At 36.6% G+C, this 20,793-nt stretch overlaps 1 protein-coding gene across 3 annotated transcripts in view; it reads left to right on the top strand.

Annotated features, from left to right (window-relative positions):
- The window catches only part of CDH12 (cadherin 12), a 1,193,930-nt gene that overhangs the window by 221,642 nt on the left and 951,495 nt on the right, over positions 1-20,793 (top strand). The gene's annotated exons all lie outside the window — the stretch shown is intronic.

The raw sequence follows: 20,793 nt of genomic DNA on the forward strand, positions 1-20,793 counted from the left end.
CAATATGAAGTCATAGTAAAGAGAAAAAGAGTTCCAGGTTCAAGTAATTCACCATTATTTTTTATTTGAAAATCTGTGTCAATAATTTAAATATGCAAGCAATAATATGGCTTATATTCTTTTATATAATTATACCCATAGAGCTTATTAGACTATTTTAAATCTATTAAATAATCATTATTTTCATATTTCTAAAAATGTGGTTCTGAATTGTCTTTTCTTTCTCAAGTTGAAGTTAACTTAAATAACATTTGTCTAGTGCTTCATATCTTGCCAGCTCTTCCATGTATACTATCTCATTTAATTTTCAGGAAATTACTGAGAGTAATTGTTAACCTCATGCAACAAACAAAATTGTCTCAAGGTCACAAAGCTGGCAACTTGCAAAGGTTACTTTTACCTTTGATTAACTCCACATACTTCTGATTGAACAGCTATAAATCAGGGATTCCGTGATTTATAGGAGCCCACCCTCAAATTTGATAATTTGCAAAAATATCTCATACAACTCAGGAAAATGATTTATTACTGTTTCCAATTTATTTAGAAACATACAACAGAGGAACAGCCAAATGCAAAAGATGAATAGAGCATCATACAGTGAGATGGTGTAGACTTTCCATGCCCTCCAGGTGTACCGCTCCTCTAGCACAAACACCTTAAGAACTCTGAACCCTGTCCTCATCCTGAAGCTACTGAGGGGCCATAAAAATTGCTTCATTAAAACAAAAGATGCTCCTTTCACCCTTATCACTCAGGAAATTTCAAACGTTTTAGGAGCCTTTGCTAGCAATGAGGATAAAGATCAAGTATCTTTCTCATTATTCCACAGTAGAGGACACTTGTATTAGTAGCATTCGATCAACAAGCAAATGATGCTAACAAATGTTAGGGTACTGGAACTGTATGAACATGAAAACAGTATAATTCCATTAAAGAATAGTATGTTTTCAAACATTCTCAGTTTCTCAGGGTGGTTTGTCTTATGAGATAGTTCTCAAGGAGAGGCTGAGAGAGAGTCGTGTGTTGACAACTTTCCTCCTTTCTTAGTGGTGGTAGTAGTAGTGTCAGTCGCTCAGTAATGTCTGACTCTTTGCAGTCCCACAGATTGTAGCCCGCCAAGCTTCTCTGTCCATGGGTTTCTCCAGGCAAGAATAGTGGAGTAGATTGCCATACCCTTCTCCAGAGGCTCTTCCTGACCCAGGGATTGAACCTGGCTCTCCTGTGTTGCAGGAAGATTCTTTACCGTTTGAGCTACAGGGAAGAACTTTCTTTCTTACTTCTCTTTTATCCTTTACTCAAGCATAAGAAAAAAAAAAAAAAGAACATTTTAAGAATAGAATTCTTTCCCAAGTGCCAGGTGATATTCAGGAGACCTAACTCAGGGGGAAAAATAGGTAAAGGTATGCTATGAAGCCCTATTACAAGCCAAAATGCAGGTATTATACTGTGCATTAAATATTATATTAGAAATTTCATATATATTACTGAATTCAATCCTAAAGCTACCTTAGTGAATTACAAACTTTTATCAGTCACCCCATCCTACTAATGAAGAGACTAGGTTTAGAATAGATAAGTATCTTATTAAATATAAAAAACTAAATAACTAGGCTTGTCAACAAATGATGCTAGGGTAACTGAATGGCCTTATAGAATACACAAAGTTGGGCCTTTCCCCAAAACACACAAAAATCAACTCAAAGTGAATCATAGATGAAAATCTAAGAATTATGTGTGATAAAACTCTTAGAAGAAAACATACAAATAAACCATTACCTTGGGTTAGGTAAAGACTTCCTAGACATAATACCAAAAGAAGAAACAACAGAAAGAAAATTAAATGAATTGAATGACATGAGAGCTTAAAATACTTGTACATTAAAGGACACTATCAATGAAGTGAAAGATAACTCACAGTAAGGGAAAAATATCTTCAAGACAAATATATGAGAATTATATGCAGAATATAAGACTAATTTCTATGACTCAATAATAAAGAGACAACTCAAATTAAAAATGGCATGGAATCCAAAGAATATGCAAATGCCCAATAAACACTTGAAAAATGTTCAATATCAATAGTCATTAAGGAAATTCAAATCAAAGCCATAATGAAGTAACACAACACTTCCCACCCACTAGGATAGCTATAATAACAAGCGTTGTAATGGTTTGAAAACCCTGAAACACTTGTAGACTGATGATGGGAATACAAATTGTGCAGTTGCTTTCAAAACAGTTTCATAGTTCCTCAAAATATTAGTGTTTTCACGTGACCCAGCAATTCTACTCCTTGTATATACTTAAGACAAATGAAAACATATGTCCACACACAAACTAGTTAACAGTTGTTCAGTTTAGTTCAGCTCAGTTGCTCAGTCATGTCCAACTCTCTGTGACCCCATGGACTGTAGCACATCAGGCTTCCCTGTCCATCACCAACTCCCAGAGTTTATTCAAACTCATGTCCATCAAGTCAGTGATGCCATCCAACCATCTCATCTCTGTCATCCCCTTCTCCTCCCGCCTTCAATCTTTCCCAGCATCAGGGTCTTTTCCAACGAGTCAGTTCTTTGCATCAGGTGGTCAAAGTATTGGAGTTTCAGCTTCAGCATCAGTCCTTCTAATGAATATTCAGGACTGATTTCATTTGGATTGACTGGTTAGATTTCCTTGAAGTCCAAGGGACTCTCAAGAGTCTTTTCCAACATGACAGTTCCAAAGCATCTATTCTTGGGTGCTCAGCTATCTTTATAGTCCAACTGTCCCATCCATACATGACTACTGGAAAAACCATAGCTTTGACTAGATGGACATTTGCTGGCAAAGTAATGTCTCTGCTTTTTAATATGCTGTCTAGGTTGGTCATAGCTTTTCTTCCAAGGAGCAAACGTCTTTTAATTTCATGGCTGCAGTCACCATCTGCAGTGATTTTGGAACCCCCCAAAATAAAGTCTGTCACTGTTCCCATTGTTTACCCATTTGCCATGAAGTGATGGGACCAGCTGCCATAATCTTAATTTTCTGTTCATAACAACACTATCCCTTATCTTAGAAGAGTGGCAACAACCCAGATGTTCACGAACTGAGGAATGGAACAAAAAATGTGTTGTATTCACACAATGTTATATTTTTCTACACTGTAACGAAATATTAATGCATACTACAAGGGTGAACCTTGAAATACACTAAATGGCCAGATATTTTATCCCCTGCATGGATCATTGCCTTGTCATGGCAAACGGGCTTGCATAACTCAATGAAACTCTGAGTCATGCCATGCAGGATCATATAAAATGCACAAGTCGTAGTGGAGAATTCTGACAAAATGCCATCCACTAGAGGAGGGAATGGCAAACTATTCTAGTATTCTTGCTGCAAGAACACCATGAACAGTATTAAAAGGTGAAAAATTATGACACTGGAAGATGAGCCTCCCAGGTTGGAAGGTGTCTAATATGCTACTAGGGAAGAGTGAAGGGCAAGTGCTCATTGCTCCAGAAAGAATGAATTGGCTGGGCCTAAGTGGGAATGACACCTAGTTGTGGATGTGTCTGGTAAGGAAAGTAAAGTCTGATGCTGTAAAGAATAATATTTCATAGGAACCTGGAATGTACCCAATCCTTTCACTTTATGGCAAATGAATGGGGAAAACAGTGGAAACCATGACAGATCTTATTTTCCTGGGCTGCAAAATCACTGTGGATGGTGACTGTTGGGATGAAATTAAGAGACACATGCTCTTTGGAAGGAAAGCTATGACAAACATAGTTAGCATATTGAAAAGCAAAGATATTACTTTGCTGACAAAGGTTCATATAGCCAAAGCTATGGTTTTTCCAGTTGTCATGTCTGAATGTGAGAGTTCAATTATAAAGAAGGCTGAATGGCAATGAATTGTGGCCTTTGAATTGTGGTGCTGGCAAAGACTCTTGAGAGTCCCTTGGGCAGTAAGGAGATCAAACCAGTCAATCCTAAATGAAATCAAACCTGAGTATTCATTGGGAGGACTGATGCTGAAGCTCCAATATTTTAGCCACATGATGTGAAGAACCAACTCATTGAAAAAGACCATGAGGCTGGAAAGGTTGAAGGCAAAAGGAGAAGGGGGCAACAGGTGATGAGATGGCTCGATAACATCTCAGACTCGATGGTCATGAGTCTGAGCAAGCTCCAGGAGATAGTGAAGGACAGGGAAGCCTGGTGTGCTGCAATCCATGGGGTCACAAAGAGTTGGGCATGACAGTGATTGAAAAACAACACAAAGGTGAACCTTGAAAATATGCTAAATGGCCATATATTGTTCAATTCTATTATGACTTATGAAGAATTGGCAAATATATAGAACCAGAATAAAGTCTAGTTTCCTAGAAACTGAGAGTGGGCTTTCTTAGTGGCTCAGTGGTAAAAATACAACTGGCAATGCTGGATAGGGGGGTTTGATCCCTGGGCTGGAAAGATCCCCTGGAGAAAGAAATGGCAACCTACTTCAGTATTCTTTCTTGGAAAATCCCATGACATAACTCTGGTGGGCTATAGTCCATAGGATCGCCAAGAGTCAGACAGGATGTACCGACTAAACAACACATAACTGAGGATAGGGTGTAGGACTAGGGAGTGATTGTTAATCAGTAGAGGGTTTCATTTTGGGGAATGAAAATGTTGTATAATGGTACTATGGTGAAGATTTCACAAACTGAATTAAATCCAAATAACTGTACATTTTAAATGGGTGAATTATTCTTATATGAATTTTATTTATTAAGGATTCATTTAAAATAACCAATAGAATATGAAGCCAAGATGCTGACTTCAAATAACTAGATAAAATATATTTTTAAAGGGTTCACAAAAAGCCTACTTTTATTATCAAAGGAAGAAACTTACCCCTTTGCAAAATTCATTCTGCACTTGACTTTTTGATCCCATCAGAAAAAAAAATACTCATATATCTTGTTTAGTATTATTAACTGAGAAACACTGATATTGATTTGACTAAAGATGAAGATGTAATTTGATATTGATTCTGATTGAAGGGATATGTGTACTTAGACACAGAACTGTGTGTATGAGCTGTGTAGTGTATGTAGAAGTCTAAATGCAGGCTCAGACACAACTCCTAGAAACCTAATGCCAATTATTTTAGCCCTTTTCTGTACATTCCTTCACTAGCAGTACCAAAAGAAAATGTCATGTTACCCATGCAAATGTTTCTTCTAGATATTTAGTAAGTCTGGATTCATCCAGGCTCTTCAAAACTGAATAAAGTTGTGGTCTACATACTGATATTATGTTTTACCTGGGAATATACAGCTAAGTAGAGATATCAGCATTTCTCACTCACATGAACACTGTAATAGCATTGCTCAAATAAGTGTATATCTAGAACTTCAGCTACTTTTTTAACTTTTTTTTTTTTAACTTTTTATTCTGTGTCTGAGTGTAGCCAAGAAACAATGTTATTGTAGTTTCTGGTGGACAGCAAAGGAATTCAGCTTTACATATGCATGTACCCATTCTCCTCAAAACTCCCCTTCCAGCCAGTCTGCTATGTAACATTGAGCAGAGTTCCCTGTGCTGTTCAGCAGAAACTTGCTGGACTCTCAGCTTTAACTCACTAGAACTTCTCCTTTCCCTGAGCATTATTTACATTAAGTTCTTCTTAAATAATTTCGCTAGTCAAAAGTCAGGGACCTGAGGCAAACAACCTCTATCAGAATGTTTGCAAATGTTCCATTTAGAACACGAACAGTGGGAAGCAAGATTATTAGTGAAATAAACAACGGAAGATACACATTAAGGTCCTTAATGTTGTCGTTAACAGCAGTTATATCATTCCCTTTTTACTGATGTTGGCTTTATGTTAACAGAGAAGGATTAAATTGAGCAACTAGAGAGTCGTGATTTTATCCAATCCTCATGTAGGCTGTAGGGCAAAGGGATGTCAGACTGTCCAGTGACTGTAGCTGGATTGTCCTGCAGCATTTGGGGTAAAGATGGAATCCTTAGAGCTTGGGTACCATGCATCATGTTAGAATACTGCATGCTCTCATGGCATTTTCCTAAATGAAACCTTTTTCCTTACTTTAAATCTATCTTGCACAAGTTTCATTCCAAGTTATCTATCCAATTTCTTTTTCAGTGAGGAAGGTGATATCAACTAAAGAATGGAGGAAAGGATCCTGATTTATTTTAGGCACTTAGCTCAATTTGCTTTTACTTGTTTGGGAAATTGCTTTTTCAATGCAGAAAAATGTGTTGCAGTGAAGCAATTTCATGGGCTTGATGACACTGCAGTGTGTTACTTGCCCGTATCTGTTCTAAGTGTAAATGAAATGCACGGGCAGCAGGATCACCATTATTTACTTCTTTTATTGCTTCTCCTTTTCTTGCCTACTAGATTACATGTGTGTTAACTGAGTTACTGTTTACACTTATTTAACAGTATTGACTGAAATTACCCTGAATCTCCTCCAGTGAGGACTGATTTAGCTACAAATCACTGTTCCAGCTCTGAAATCATTAATCAGCCATAGGCAAGATCCATTATGTGGGATTTCAGCATAGAAGAAATATTAACAGCTCCCTGGAAGAAACGTTACCTTCATATTGGCTGTGACTCCCTGCTGGAGCTGCAAATTACACTCAAGTAATAATTATAATACATTAGTAGGGATTTAATTTCCAATAAGTGCTGTCTGTTTAAGAAATGGCAATCTCACCGTGGCTCAGAGAACAATAGATCATGTTATCAGCCAGAATAAACCTACATGGAATTAAAAGAAAGATAATAAAAAATTCATTACAGTTTGAAAACTGTAGGGGGAAAAAAGAGTGAGTTTCTCAGTTATATTTTTATAGATCATGTTTACAGATCATCTCACTGGATGATATTTGGTATGGTTGGAATATTTTTGCTTTAGTTGATAGTGAAATTGTGAATTCACTAGTTAACATCTAGTTTGATAAGTCAGTAATCAATTTTTTTATTATTATTTTTTCTGAGGGGTGAAAGTTACCCCTCCGTAGAACTATAGGAGAAATTCACTCTTTAGTTGCCTATACACAGTGACCCATGTTTTGCATCCAAATTAATATTCCAGCAACCATTTTCAAAAGTATAGAAAAGTTAGAATTTTAGAGGAGAAATTGTTACTAATTCTACTTTAAACTACTTTAAACAGAAAATAGAATGTTTCTGTGAAGTTAGACCTGTAAATAAATGGTTTAGGAAGGTTTTATTATGGTTTTAGCATAATACGTGTTTTGTGAAGTCTGCACATCTTCACTTAAAATTTTCAATAGAAACTCTTACGTACAAAGTGTCATATTAGGAACTTTTTTTTAAATTTTATTTTTACTTTATTTTACTTTACAATACTGTATTGGTTTTGCCATACATTGACATGAATCCACCACGGGTGTATACGAGCTCCCATTCCTGAATCCCCCTCCCACCTCCCACCCCATATCATCTCTCTGGATCATCCCCTATGCTGACACATATATACGGAACTTTTATACTGTATGTTGATATCTGTCTACTTTTTAGAGTGGAGTGTAAAAAAGACCAAATATTACTTGCTTAACTTTAAATTAAGTAAATTTTATTTATAGTACTTTCTCAGTTCAGTCACTCAGTCTTGTCTGACTCTTTGTAACCCCATGGACTGCAGCATGTCAGGCTTCCCCGTCCACCACCAACTCCCAGAACTTACTCAAACTCATGTCCATCGCGTCAGTGATGCCATCCAACCATCTCAACCTCTGTTTTCCTCTTCTTTAGTACTCTTAGGTTTTTACAAAACTCTTCATTTCTTCGAAAATATTAAGTGTCTATGGATGTCCACAAATACTGATGTAATGGCAGGGATATTCTGAAGTTCTGATGTTTGAAAATGACTTGTTCTCAAAGAGTTTGTATCATAAGTTCATTTTTCTTTTAACAGCTGGACTCATTTCTCATATTGAACAAGTTCTGGCACACTGCATAAACCAGATTGTGTATGTGCCAGTGCTTGAAAGTTTTCCTTCAGGTTCAATGAACTATTGATCTAAGGAACACAAAGAGATTCCATTACTGAATAAAGAGATTCGTATTTTCTTAACACTGTAGAAGTTGTAGTTTGGTTTACGTAGCCATGCCAAGTGTGTGTGTGTGTGCGTGTGTGTGTGTGTGCGCATACATATGTGTTTGTATTTGGAACTTTTCTATTTTGTTCTGCTGTTTGATAGATTTCGTGTCATATTGTCAGATACAGAAGGAAAAATAAAAGAAAATGATTAAAAGTAAGCCTTGCACCCATTCTATACTGAATGACATGTTAAGAATATATACAAAGTTTATAAAAGCAAGCAAAATGCCTTCTCTTAAATCTGCCTATAATTCAGATTGGAAACAGCATAAGAAGCTATTTCTCAAAATCTGAAACAATTTCATTGTTTCAAAGTTTATTATATTTAGCAACATTTTTGGAAAATGAACTGTATGACTTATGACAACTTTAGAAGGGGCAATATGCAGAATCATTTAGACAATTTAAAAAGTTGAAGTCAGTCTTTAGCTCTGAAACACAAATTACCCCTTGAATAGCTAAATATGTAGCATATCTCAAAAATGACTCCCTAAGCTTATTAGAACTAAAATGATATGACAGATCACGATTTCACAGCCCCTGTTTCACCCAGCATACAGTGATCTCTGCTAATTATCTGAAAAAGTATGAGTCAGGCATGAAACTTATCAAAGTGATTTTACATGATCAGATTTTTTTCTTAGGTTAAAAGGAGATGAAACACAATTAAAAATGAACTTTAAAGCTTCATTCTCATTAAAATGTGGCATTCAGTAATAAGAAAGAAAATCTACAGGGCATTATATATATAATATATTATGTATTCTTTTCACATAAGTAAATAACTAAGGGCTTAGTCATCTTGCTTAACAGTTATTGCAGTTGTAATACAGAGTAGAATACAATATATACTTTCAAAGCACTCCTCTGTTATTGTATAATTTTATAGGATGTGTATTTAGAAATAATTCAAGTGGTTTAATCATGCAGTGATTAATTAAAATTTGTGGATTTCTGAATTTGTGGATTTCTGACACACCTTCTACTTGAGTGCACAGCCCATAAGCATATATTTATAGCTGTGTAATAAAATAGCAATCTCAGAAATTTTAAAAATACATTTTTTAAATTTAGTGAATGCCATCATGCTTTTCATAATGAGAATTAAAATGCTTATGAATTGGGGAACATATGCAATACTTGGTATATAATAAATGTACAGTGATATGGTATCAATATGAAGCTTTTCAGGATTACAGGGGGTGAGGGTCAGTGAAGAGTATATTCTAAAATATATATGAGAAAGAGAGAGATTTAAATAAGAATGTAGATGAAGAGTAAGTAGTATGTTTTATTTCACTCTGAAATATTCTAAGTGACTGTCCAGGAATGATAGGCTAGGCCAGTGTGGTAATCCGCATATCCTGAAAAATGATCATTATAGAATCTTCTTATTACATGATTCAGTTGTTGAAAGAGCAGTAAACATAAACAAGTGGATTTCATTCTAGAACTTGCCTTTTCCAGCTTTGTGTTTTCAGAAAAGCCATCAAAGTGCTCTGAACTTGTTTCTTCACATTTTACATGGAGTAGCAACACTGTGTGGAAGGAAATGGCAACCCACTCCAGTACTCTTGTCTGGGAAATCTCGTGGATAGAGAAGCCTGGTGGGTACAGTCCACGACTTAGTGGACTAAAACTATAATGACTAAAACAGTCAGTCAATAATACTTGAACTGACTGCTACCTGTTATTTTTGTAAAAATCAGAACAGGAGATGGTAGCATATTGCTATTATTATTTGTGCTGCTGCTGCTGCTAAGTCGCTTCAGTCGTGTCCGCCTCTGTGAGACCCAATAGACGGCAGCCCACCATGCTCCCCCGTCCCTGGGATTCTCCAGGCAAGAATACTGGAGTGGGTTGCCATTTCCTTCTCCAATGCATGAAAGTGAAAAGTGAAAGTGAAGTCGCTCAGTCGTGTCCCGACTCTTAGTGACCCTGTGGGCTGCAGCCCACCAGGCTCCTCCATCCATGGGATGTTCCAGGCAAGAGTACTGGAGTGGGGTGCCATTGCCTTCTCCTAAATAATAATAATTACTACTATTATTATTAATAAATATTACTAAATCAATAATAGTAGTAATATCAAAGAAAATGATCAACAATAATTGTAACAACAATCTTAATAGTAACAAGGTTTCCTTAGCACTCATTAAGTCAGTGTGTTAGGTGGTACCAATGTATTTTATTTGTTACTGCAGTCATGTGAGATATTTAATATTACTATCTCCACTTTAGAATGAAGAAAACAGAGAAAGATTAAATTAGTTATGGAGACCACGTAGCTGGTAAATAAGAAGGAACATTTATGTCTGCCCAACACTGGAGTCTGAGCCAGCTGCTGCACATTTGATTCTTTACCACTCCCAAGAGATTATGTATAGTTTATGTAATTCTGAGGAAGACCTTCTCATTTGATATTGCTGTTACCTGTTTACCGTTTGCTCTTCAAGGAGCTTGCCTTCTAGCTAACGCTCAATAAAAAACAAGCGGGGGTAAATGAGGCAGTGATTGCTTGGAGTCCATACAAACACATGGTCTGGCATGCAACAGAACTTCACAAGTTAAATTTAGAGAAAAAAAAAAACCACAAAAAACTATTGTTTTAAATGTCAACAGTTTAATTAACAGAAATAGTTCCTCACATTTAAAATCATATATGTTAAGAGGGTAGATCATAAAAAATGTACCTGTAGTAATATCTTTATGCGAAGAGAAGATATTTTCTTGTATTCAAAATTCCTAATTCTTCAGAATGGCTGCGATCCAAAAATCTGCAAGCAATAAATGCTGGAGAGGGTGTGGAGAAAAGGGAACCCTCCTACACTGTTGGTGGGAATGCAAACTAGTACAGCCACTATGGAGAACAGTGTGGAGATTCCTTAAAAAGTTGCAAATAGAACTACCTTATGACCCAGCAATCCCACTGCTGGGCATACACACCGAGGAAACCAGAATTGAAAGAGACACATGTACCCCAATGTTCATCGCAGCACTGTTTATAATAGCCAGGACATGGAAACAACCTAGATGTCCATCAGCAGATGAATGGATAAGAAAGCTGTGGTACATATACACAATGGAGTATTACTCAGCCGTTAAAAAGAATTCATTTGAATCAGTTCTGATGAGATGGATGAAACTGGAGCCGATTATACAGAGTGAAGTAAGCCAGAAAGAAAAACACCAATACAGTATACTAACACATATATATGGAATTTAGGAAGATGGCAATGACGACCCTGTATGCAAGACAGGGAAAGAGACACAGATGTGTATAACGGACTTTTGGACTCAGAGGGAGAGGGAGAGGGTGGGATGATTTGGGAGAATGACATTCTAACATGTATACTATCATGTGAATTGAATCGCCAGTCTATGTCTGACGCAGGATGCAGCATGCTTGGGGCTGGTGCATGGGGATGACCCAGAAAGATGTTATGGGGAGGGAGGTGGGAGGGGGGTTCATGTTTGGGAATGCATGTAAGAATTAAAGATTTTAAAATTTAAAAAATAAAAATTAAAAAAAAAAATTCCTAATTCTTTTTATCTTGAATGTCATGAATGTGAGATTTCATTCTAGTAGGAATGCATATACATGTCAATTCTGATTCATTAATTTTATTTACCAGTAAACAGAATTTCTTCTAATCACTGAACCTGTTAGTTTTATTTTTTTGTTATAAGAATGGTGAGATCATTGTATTCAAATGGAAATGAATCATTGTCATATGCCTTTACTATTTCTAGAGGCAGACATTTTAAAAAGCTGTAGATTGGATTTTTTATGGATTTTCATTGCAACAGAACTGATGATTACTGTGAATATGTCTTGTCTGCTTGCCCTATGGATAACCTCAAATATACTTCCATAAACTTGGAAGCTTAATGGAGATATATTGATTTCTTAATTTAATGGAAAATGTCTGTGTAATATAAAATAATGGATTCATTTAATGTAGTTTCATCTAGGAATACAGATCTCTAAAACTTATACCTCACACGTACTTCATGTGATAACTAATCAAATAAGAGATAAAGAGAGTCATTCCGATTGATGCTACCCTGAAAGAACTACCTCTTAACATTTGGAATCTGTAACTACTGAAAATATATGAAAATGATCGTGAAAGTCGCTTAGTCATGTCTGACTCTTTGTGACCCAGGCCAGAATACTGGAATGAGTAGTCTTTCCCTTCCCCAGGGGATCTTCCCAACCCAGGGATCAAACCCAGGTCTCCCATATTACAGGCAGATTCTTTACCAGCTGAACCACAAGGGAAGCCCAAGAATACTGGAGTGGGTAGCCTATCCCTTCTCCAGCGGATCTCCCTGACCCAGGAATCCAACCGGGGCTCCTGCATTGTAGGCAGATTCTTTACCAACTGAGCTATGGGGGAAGCCCACCGAAAATATACAGCTATTTTTTCACATTTACTATTGTCCTTGCCTTCTTTGTTTGAAAATAGCTAGCTCTATATAAGTTCAAATATTAGGAAAATATTTTTTCATTTTTACTCTTATATAATCTCTTCTTATTGCTAAGTAATAACAGTAATAGAAGGAGAAGGGGCGGACAGAGGATGAGATGGTTAGCATCCCTAACTCAGTGGACATGAATTTGAGCAAACTCCAGGAGACAGTAAAAGACAGAGGAGCCTGGCAGACTATGGTCTGTGGGGTCCCAAAGAGTCGGACATGACTTAGAGACTGAACGACAAAAAAGCAAAGATTTTAAGGTGACCACAAATTATATTTTCTGGTTTAATTTGAGTCCTTTCTTTCAATACCACCTAGAATGGGCATGTTTTGAATAATCTTAGAGGATAGAACTAATGTCTTCATATGTCATCAATTCATGTCTTATGACTCATTGATTTATGATCTGTAGAAGTCATGTCTTATGTTTTGGGACCCCGTGGACTGTAGCCCAGCAGGCTCCTCTGTTCATGGAATATTCCATGCAAGAATACTGGAGTGGGTAGCTACTCCAGTGTCTCTGGGGACCTTCCCAACTCCAGGATTGAACCTGGGTCTCCTGCCTTGCAGGTGGATCACTTACTGTCTGAGCCACTGGGGAAGCCCTTTTTTTTCCCATAAAAAGATATTAAATCTAACAAAGTACCCTCATAAGATATACCCCATAAGATATACACAACTGTTAGAGAACTTACCCACACTATGGATATTTATGTGGTTTGCTTACCATCTGGAATCTAGAACAAGGTTTAAATTTGAAGACAATCTTTAATTTCTTCTTTATATTTATGGTTACTTAGGAGAATGTTTGACAATACAGTAAAACCTCATGCACTTGTTGACAGCTTTGAATTCAAAATAGTTTCTGTCTGGCCAGAATACATTGAATAAAATATTCTTTATTCAGTAGGTGAATTCTGAATCATAAGATCATATGAGGACCTGTGCTTGGGATTCAGTGGTAATCAAATGGATATAGTTGTTATTATTCTGTTGCTCAGTTGCATCCAGCTCTTTGCAACCCCGTGCATTGCAATACGCCAGGCTTCCCTGTCCTTTACTATCTCCCAGAGTTTGCTCAAATGCGTGTCCATTGAACTGGTGATTCCATCCAACCATCACATCCCTTGTTGTTCCCCTCTCCTAGTTTCTTCCGTCTTTCCCAGTGTCACGGAATTTTCCAGTGAATTGGCTCTTCACATCAGGTGGCCAAAGTATTGGAGCTTCAGCTGCAGCATCAGTCCTTCCAATGAACATTCAGAGCTGATTTACTTTAGGACTGACTGGTTTGATCTCCTTACTGTCCAAGTGACTCTCAAAAGTCTTCTCCAACACCACAGTTCAAAGGCATCAAGTCTTTGGCACTCAACCTCTTTTATGGCTCCCCTGATACTTAAGTTGGCAAAGAATCCATCTACAATGCAAGAGACCCTGATTCAATTCCTGGGTCGGGAAGATCTGCTGGAGATGGGATGGGCTACCTACTCCAGTATTGGTCTTCCCTTGTGGCTCAGTTGATAAAGAATACACCTGCAATGTAGGAGACCTGGGTTTGATTGCTAGGCTGGGAATATCCCCTGGAGAAAAGAAAGGGTACCCACTCAAGTATTCTGGCCTGGAGAATTCCATGGGCTGTATAGTCTACAGGGTTGGAAAGAGTTAGGGACAACGAAGTGACTTTCATTTTCACTTTCTAACCTTCTTTATGGCCCTACTCTCACACCCATACATGATTACTGGAAAATTCAGTGCTTTGACCATAAGGACATTTGTCAGCAAAGTAATTTCTATGCTTTTTAATATGCTGTCTAGGTGTGTCATAGCTTTTCTTCCAAGGAGCAAGTGTCCTTTAATTTCATGGCTGCAGTCACGGTCTTCAGTGATTTTGGAGCCCAAGAAAATAAAGTCTGTCACTGTTTCCATTTTTTCCCCATCTATTTGCCATGAAGTGATGAAACCAGATGCTATGATCTTAGTTTTTTGAATGTTGAGTTTTAAGCCAGGCTTTTTAATCTCTTTCACCATTATCAAGAACTTTCTGTCTTTATGGTGATGTCATTGGCATATCTGAGGTTATTGATATTTCTCCCGGCAATCTTGCTTCAAGCTGGTGCTTCATCCGGCCTGGCATTTTGCACATTATGTTCTACATATAATTTAAATAAGCAAAGTGACAGTATACAGCCTTGATGAACTTCTTTCCCAATTTTGAATCAGTCAGATGTTCCATATCCAGTTCTAATTCTTGCTTCTTGACCTGCATACAGGTTTCTCAGGAGGCAGGTAAGGTGATCTGGTATTCCTGTCTCTTGAAGAATTTTCCACAGTTTGTTGTGATCCACCCAGTCCAAGGCTTTAACATAGTCAATCAAGAGCAAGTAGATGTTTTTCTGGAATTCCTTTGCTTTTTCTGTGATCCAATGAATGTTCTCAATTTAATCTGCCTTTTCTAAATCAAGGTTTTATATCTGGAAGTTCTCTGTTAATTCACTGTTAAAGCCTAGCTTGAGGGATTTTGACCATTACCCTTCTAGCACATGAAATAAGGGCAATTGTGCGGTAGTTTGAGCATTCTTTGGCATTGCCCTCCTTTGGGATTTGAATGAAAACTGACCTTTTTTAGTCCTGTAGCTGCTGGTGAGTTTTCCAAATTTGCTGAGTGCAGCACTTTCACAACATCATCTTTTAGGATTTGATTTTTACCTAAGATTTACACACAATTTTATGTTCCCTAATTTATCCCATGTTATATTTTTAATGTTTTTTGTTGTTGTTGTGGAAAAAGTCACATAATATGAAACATACTCTTTTAACCATATTTAACTGTCCAATTCAGTGACGCTAAGTACATTCACATTGTCGTGCAACTGGCACCACTGTTCATCTCCTTGCACTTTGCACCTTTCTAAACTGGGATTCTGACCCCATTAAATACTAGCTTCCTATTCCCTCTCCCCACTCCCCCACCCTCTGACCCAATCCCTGGCATCTACCAATATACTTTCTGACTCTATGAATTTGATTATTCTACATACATTTTTTAAGTATAATCAAATAGTGTCTGTCTGCATCTACTATATATTGCAATGTATTTTTAAAGTTAACTTAATATATGTCCTACAAACATAGTGTACCTTCTTTTTCCCCTGTCTTCTACAAAGTGTTCTCATTTATCCCTTTTATACATAGTAGTCCATATATATCAGTATCAACCTCCCAATATATACCACCTCCTGTTTTCCCCCTTGGTGCCCATACATTTGTTCTCTATATCTGTGTCTGTCTCTGCTTTGATGCAGACAAGATGTTACAACAACAACAGAAAATTACCAATTCAAAATTTGTGTAAATTAATTTATTAAAATAGTGCTACCTCTAAATATATTTTATAAAATGGCTATGATATTTTGCTGCTTTCTATGTTCTTTCATGAAACTAGAGGCCCTGCTTTCTTGATAAAGTTAGGAAATACAAAATTCAGAAAAAATATAAAAATTTCATCTCAATGTCCCAAAGCATATAAACATGAGTGCTTAAATTTTAGCATTAATATTATCTGATTACAAGGAAATGAACTCTTAAGAGTATTCAGTTACTCGCCTCTTTATATTGAGGAAATCACATAGAATTTTTGTTATCTTTGTTAGTATCTCTAAAATAACTTCCACAAAAAATTATCTGTTGCACAGCCCTGTTCGCACAGACCTCACATCATTGGATAAGGTGATTTCTGGCCTAAAGGATGTTACATTTTTCTGTATTTTATATAAATTTTCATAATCACTTGTCTATTGCTTAGAGATGACCATAGAGTATTTAAGGGGCTTCCCATGAGGTGCTACTGGTAAAGAACATTCTTGCCAACTCAGGAAACACAGGCAATGTGGGTTTGATCGCTATGTCAGGAAGATCCCCTGGAGGAGGGCATTGCAACCCACTGCAGTATTCTTGCCTGGAGAATCCCATGGACAGAGGAGCCTGGTGGCTACGGTCCATAGGGTTGCAAACATTCAGACTGGACACGACTGAGGTGACTAAGCAGCAGCAGCAACATGGAATATTTGATCATTTTGTTATCAGTAATAGAGTATACAATACTGCTTTTCCTTAATACTATGAATTTTCAAAGTAATCTTTATAAGTGAGTGATCAAATTCACTGATGGAGAAGTGATACAAGTACTCAGGAGACTAAGTTCATACTCATTTGCATAAGTACTTTTTAAAGGCACCATTAATAAGTACATTTATTTAAGGTTTGGGGGCATTTGTTGAACTTCAGTGAATTAGATACCCAAATACTCTACACATCTCATTTTCCCTTGTATCCCTTATAGTTAGGAGTAAGCTCCCTAGCAAAAACTCTGCAAGACCTATTTTTTGCAGTAGAATCAATTTCATTAAAAGTACATTAATATGAAATCTGTGTTAAAGTTGCTCCTGGATACAAAATTTATCATTACTCAATGAAGAAATAAAAAGCTACAAAGTTAGCATTAATCAAATAGGCAGTAGCACATGATACATATTAACCAAGGACAGGCTTTTTCAGGCTGCAGTCCTTTACAAACCTATAAGAAAAGACTTAAGTACAAATAATTTATATTCCTTAATTATTCCAGGAAGAACTTTTATTTTGCCAAAAGTTGTTATTCTACTTAAAGTTACTATAGGCATGTGAAAATAATATATGACTGTGTTTGTGTAAAAAGAAATTGGGATGGGGAGGGAGATGGGAGGGAGGTTCAAAATGGAGGGGATATATGTATACCTATGGCTGATTCATGTTGAGGTTTGACAGAAAACAGCAAAATTCTGTAAAGCAATTATCCCACAATAGAAAATAAATTTAAACAAATGAACACACACACAAAAAGAAATAATCAAATTTATCTTTATCAGAAACACTATGAGATATTGTTGAAAAGGAATTATCCAACTGACAGTATAAAATCAAAATATATTTGGTGAATATACTTATGATTTCAGAAAAGCTAGAGGTAGCACAAAGACAATTAGAGTATTGATAAATGACTACTTGAATAAGGAGATTATGAAAAGGGAAAGCTTGGCTAACAATAAGGGTTATGTCAGTCTGAAGTGGAAAATGAAACAATGTTTGCTAAGAAAGATGAAGACTGCAGCTATCCTGGGGAGAAATTAGGGTTAAGAGTTGGCTTTAGTGCTCAGAAGCAGCATCATGTGTCTAGACAGCATATTAAAAAGCAGAGACATCACTTTGCTGACAAAGGTCCATATAGTCAAGGCTGTGGTTTTTGCAGTAGTCATGTACAGATGTGAGAGTTGGACTATAAAGAAGGCTCAGTGCTGCAGAATTGATGCCTTCAAACTGTGGTAATGGAAAAGACCCCTGAGAGTCCCTTGGATAGCAAGGGGATCAAATCAGTCAAACCTATGGGAAATTAACCCTATACATTTATTGAAAGGACTGATACTGAAGTTGAAGCTCCAATCCTTTGGCCACTTGATGGGAAGAACCTATTCATTGGAAAATACCATGATACTGAGAAAGACTGAAGGCAGGAGAAGGGGACAACAGAGAGTAAGATGGTTGGATGGCATCACTGACTCATTGGACATGAATTTGAGTACATTCCAGGAGATAATGAAGGACAAGAAAACCAGGTGTGATGCTGTTCATGGGATCAGTAAGATCTGGACATGACTGAGTGACTGACCAACAGCAACAATGGAATATATTGCAACATGTTGGAATACCTTAGGAACTGGAGAAATATATTTAGACCTTATTCAAATGATTAGAATTGTATTTAGTAAACAGTAAAGTAACATGGAAAAATTTGGGCCCCACAAATTTCAACCGGATATTGACTAGTCATTCCCAGTCTGTCCTGCAACATATGATTGAGAAAATGTATCCACCTTTGTTGACTAAAGGCAATCTGTGGTTATGATAATATGTAAACAAGGGCCAAAGTTAAAAAAACAAAAGTCAATATTCAGTTGTCTAGTTTCATTTGTTGAAGAAGAAAGAGATGAATCTTCTACATATATATATATATATATATTTATATATTTATATATATATATATATATATATATATATATATATAAATTCTTCAGGGAAGGTGGTAAAATACAGAGGAAGCACACTAGGAGAAACCTGAATGAGGTTGTTGTTTAGTCACAAAGTCATGTCTGACTCTTTGTGACCTCATGGACTCCTTTGTCCATGTGACTTCCCGGGCAAGAATAATGGGGTGTGTTGTCACCTCTTTCTCTGACCCAGGGATTGAACCCATGCCTCCTGCATTGGCAGGCGGACTCTTTACCATTGAGCCACATGGGAAGCCCTAGGATAAATGTATGAAGGGCATAAAGGAAGTAATTATGGCATCATAGATACAAATCCAAGGATTTTTTTTTTTCTCTAAGCAATACCAACGTGAACCCAAAAAAGAAAAAAATAAATGAATAATCACAGAGGCTTCCCTGATGACTCAGTGGTAAATAATCCACCCACAATGCAGGAGACACAGGAGACTGGAGTTTGATCCCTGGGTTGGGAAGATACCCTGATTGAGGAAATGGCAACGCACTCCAGGATTCTTGCCGGGAGAATTCCACAGACGGTGGAGCCTGGTAGGCTATGGTCCATGGGGTTGCACAGAGTTGGAAATGACTGAGTGTGCACAACACAGCAATAATCACAGAGACTGTTATGGACCAAACACATTTTCTCTGTTCTCTTGACTCAGCTTACCTTTCTCAACTTTCCATGGATGTTTCATCGTGGCTGGATTTTAGCCAGTGGAATATAGGAATGTTAAAACCTTATTTTCAACCTTAGCTCATAAACCACTTCCTCTATTCTAGTGCATCTCAGCTCAAAGAGATTGTGCCCCCTTAGGGATATATGGCAAAGTCTGGAGATAATTTTGGTTACACTGGAGCATGATCCACTTATGTCTGAATCTTAGAAGTCAGAGAGGTTGCAGTTACTGCTAAACATTCTACAATTCTAAACAGCCCTTAAAACAAAGATAAGGATACAAAACAACAATAGGACCGAGACTGAAGAAGCCTGCTTAGTATATTGGATATCTAGAATAAATTTGGTGTTGAGAAACTTGTGAGAAATAAACAGTACATTTCTACTATGATTCTGCCATTACACATATTCAAAGCATTTTTGGTATAATAGCAACCATAACTAAACTAAAAGAGAGCTGGATTCTTATTGGTATTAACAGGAATATAATGAGTTACTTCCTTCCATGGAAGGTAGCTGAAGAATTTTTTAAAGGGGAAAAAAAAGTAAACCCATTACAAGGCAAAGTAAACATTATGCTTGATTCCCAGCTTTGATTTTTAGCTTTGAATGCTATTTAGAGTATTGCAATGAGAAATGGAAAGAAATAACTTCCCACATTTCTGAGGAAAGTGTAAATTAAAATTTTAAAAGTCTGTAATTTACTTTAAAGATATATCAAAACCTTAAAAAGATGTGTGGCCTAGTTGGAATTAATATCAATAAATGATTTATGAACTCTTAGTAATATTGATCACAGGAATGCCTTAGAAAATACCATAACTTCTAAACATAAGGTAGTTTTATAACCCCCATGGTATATATCAATATGATTAAATATTTTCAATCATTAAGTATCATTGGTATTTTTAAAAGCTAATCATATTATATGGATATATATGCAAGTAAGCTAGAAATAATTTATAAGCCTGAAGAGAGAAATGGTTATTTCTAGGAGGCAAATGGTGAGGCTTTTAATTTTTTTGATTATTATTCTTACTTCTATTTACCTAAATGTAATTATAAAATTGTATTATGGAAAAATAGATATTAAATTGCTGTTAGGTCTGCATCCTGTTCAAAATATGGGACCTCAGAGAAGTCTGCAGGGTTTCCCTTTCAATGCTACCCACCAATGTATATTTGGCTTTGAACAAAAGTCTTGTATTTTATCTTTTGCTTAATTCCTGACACAAACATTATTGTTGGCCAGCATACTAAAAGTCCAAGAAATGGCTTAGCTAATAGTGTATAGAATGTATGGAAGAATTGGAAAAGTGATACAGCAAATATATAATGTATATTCTTCTCCACTACTTGATAATTCGGACCCCTTTCCATGCCATAAAAATACTGCTGTATATCAGGAATAGTTTCAGCTGAT

The sequence above is a fragment of the Ovis canadensis genome, chromosome 16, assembly GCF_042477335.2.
Source record: "Ovis canadensis isolate MfBH-ARS-UI-01 breed Bighorn chromosome 16, ARS-UI_OviCan_v2, whole genome shotgun sequence".
Classification (NCBI taxonomy): Eukaryota; Metazoa; Chordata; class Mammalia; order Artiodactyla; family Bovidae; genus Ovis; species Ovis canadensis.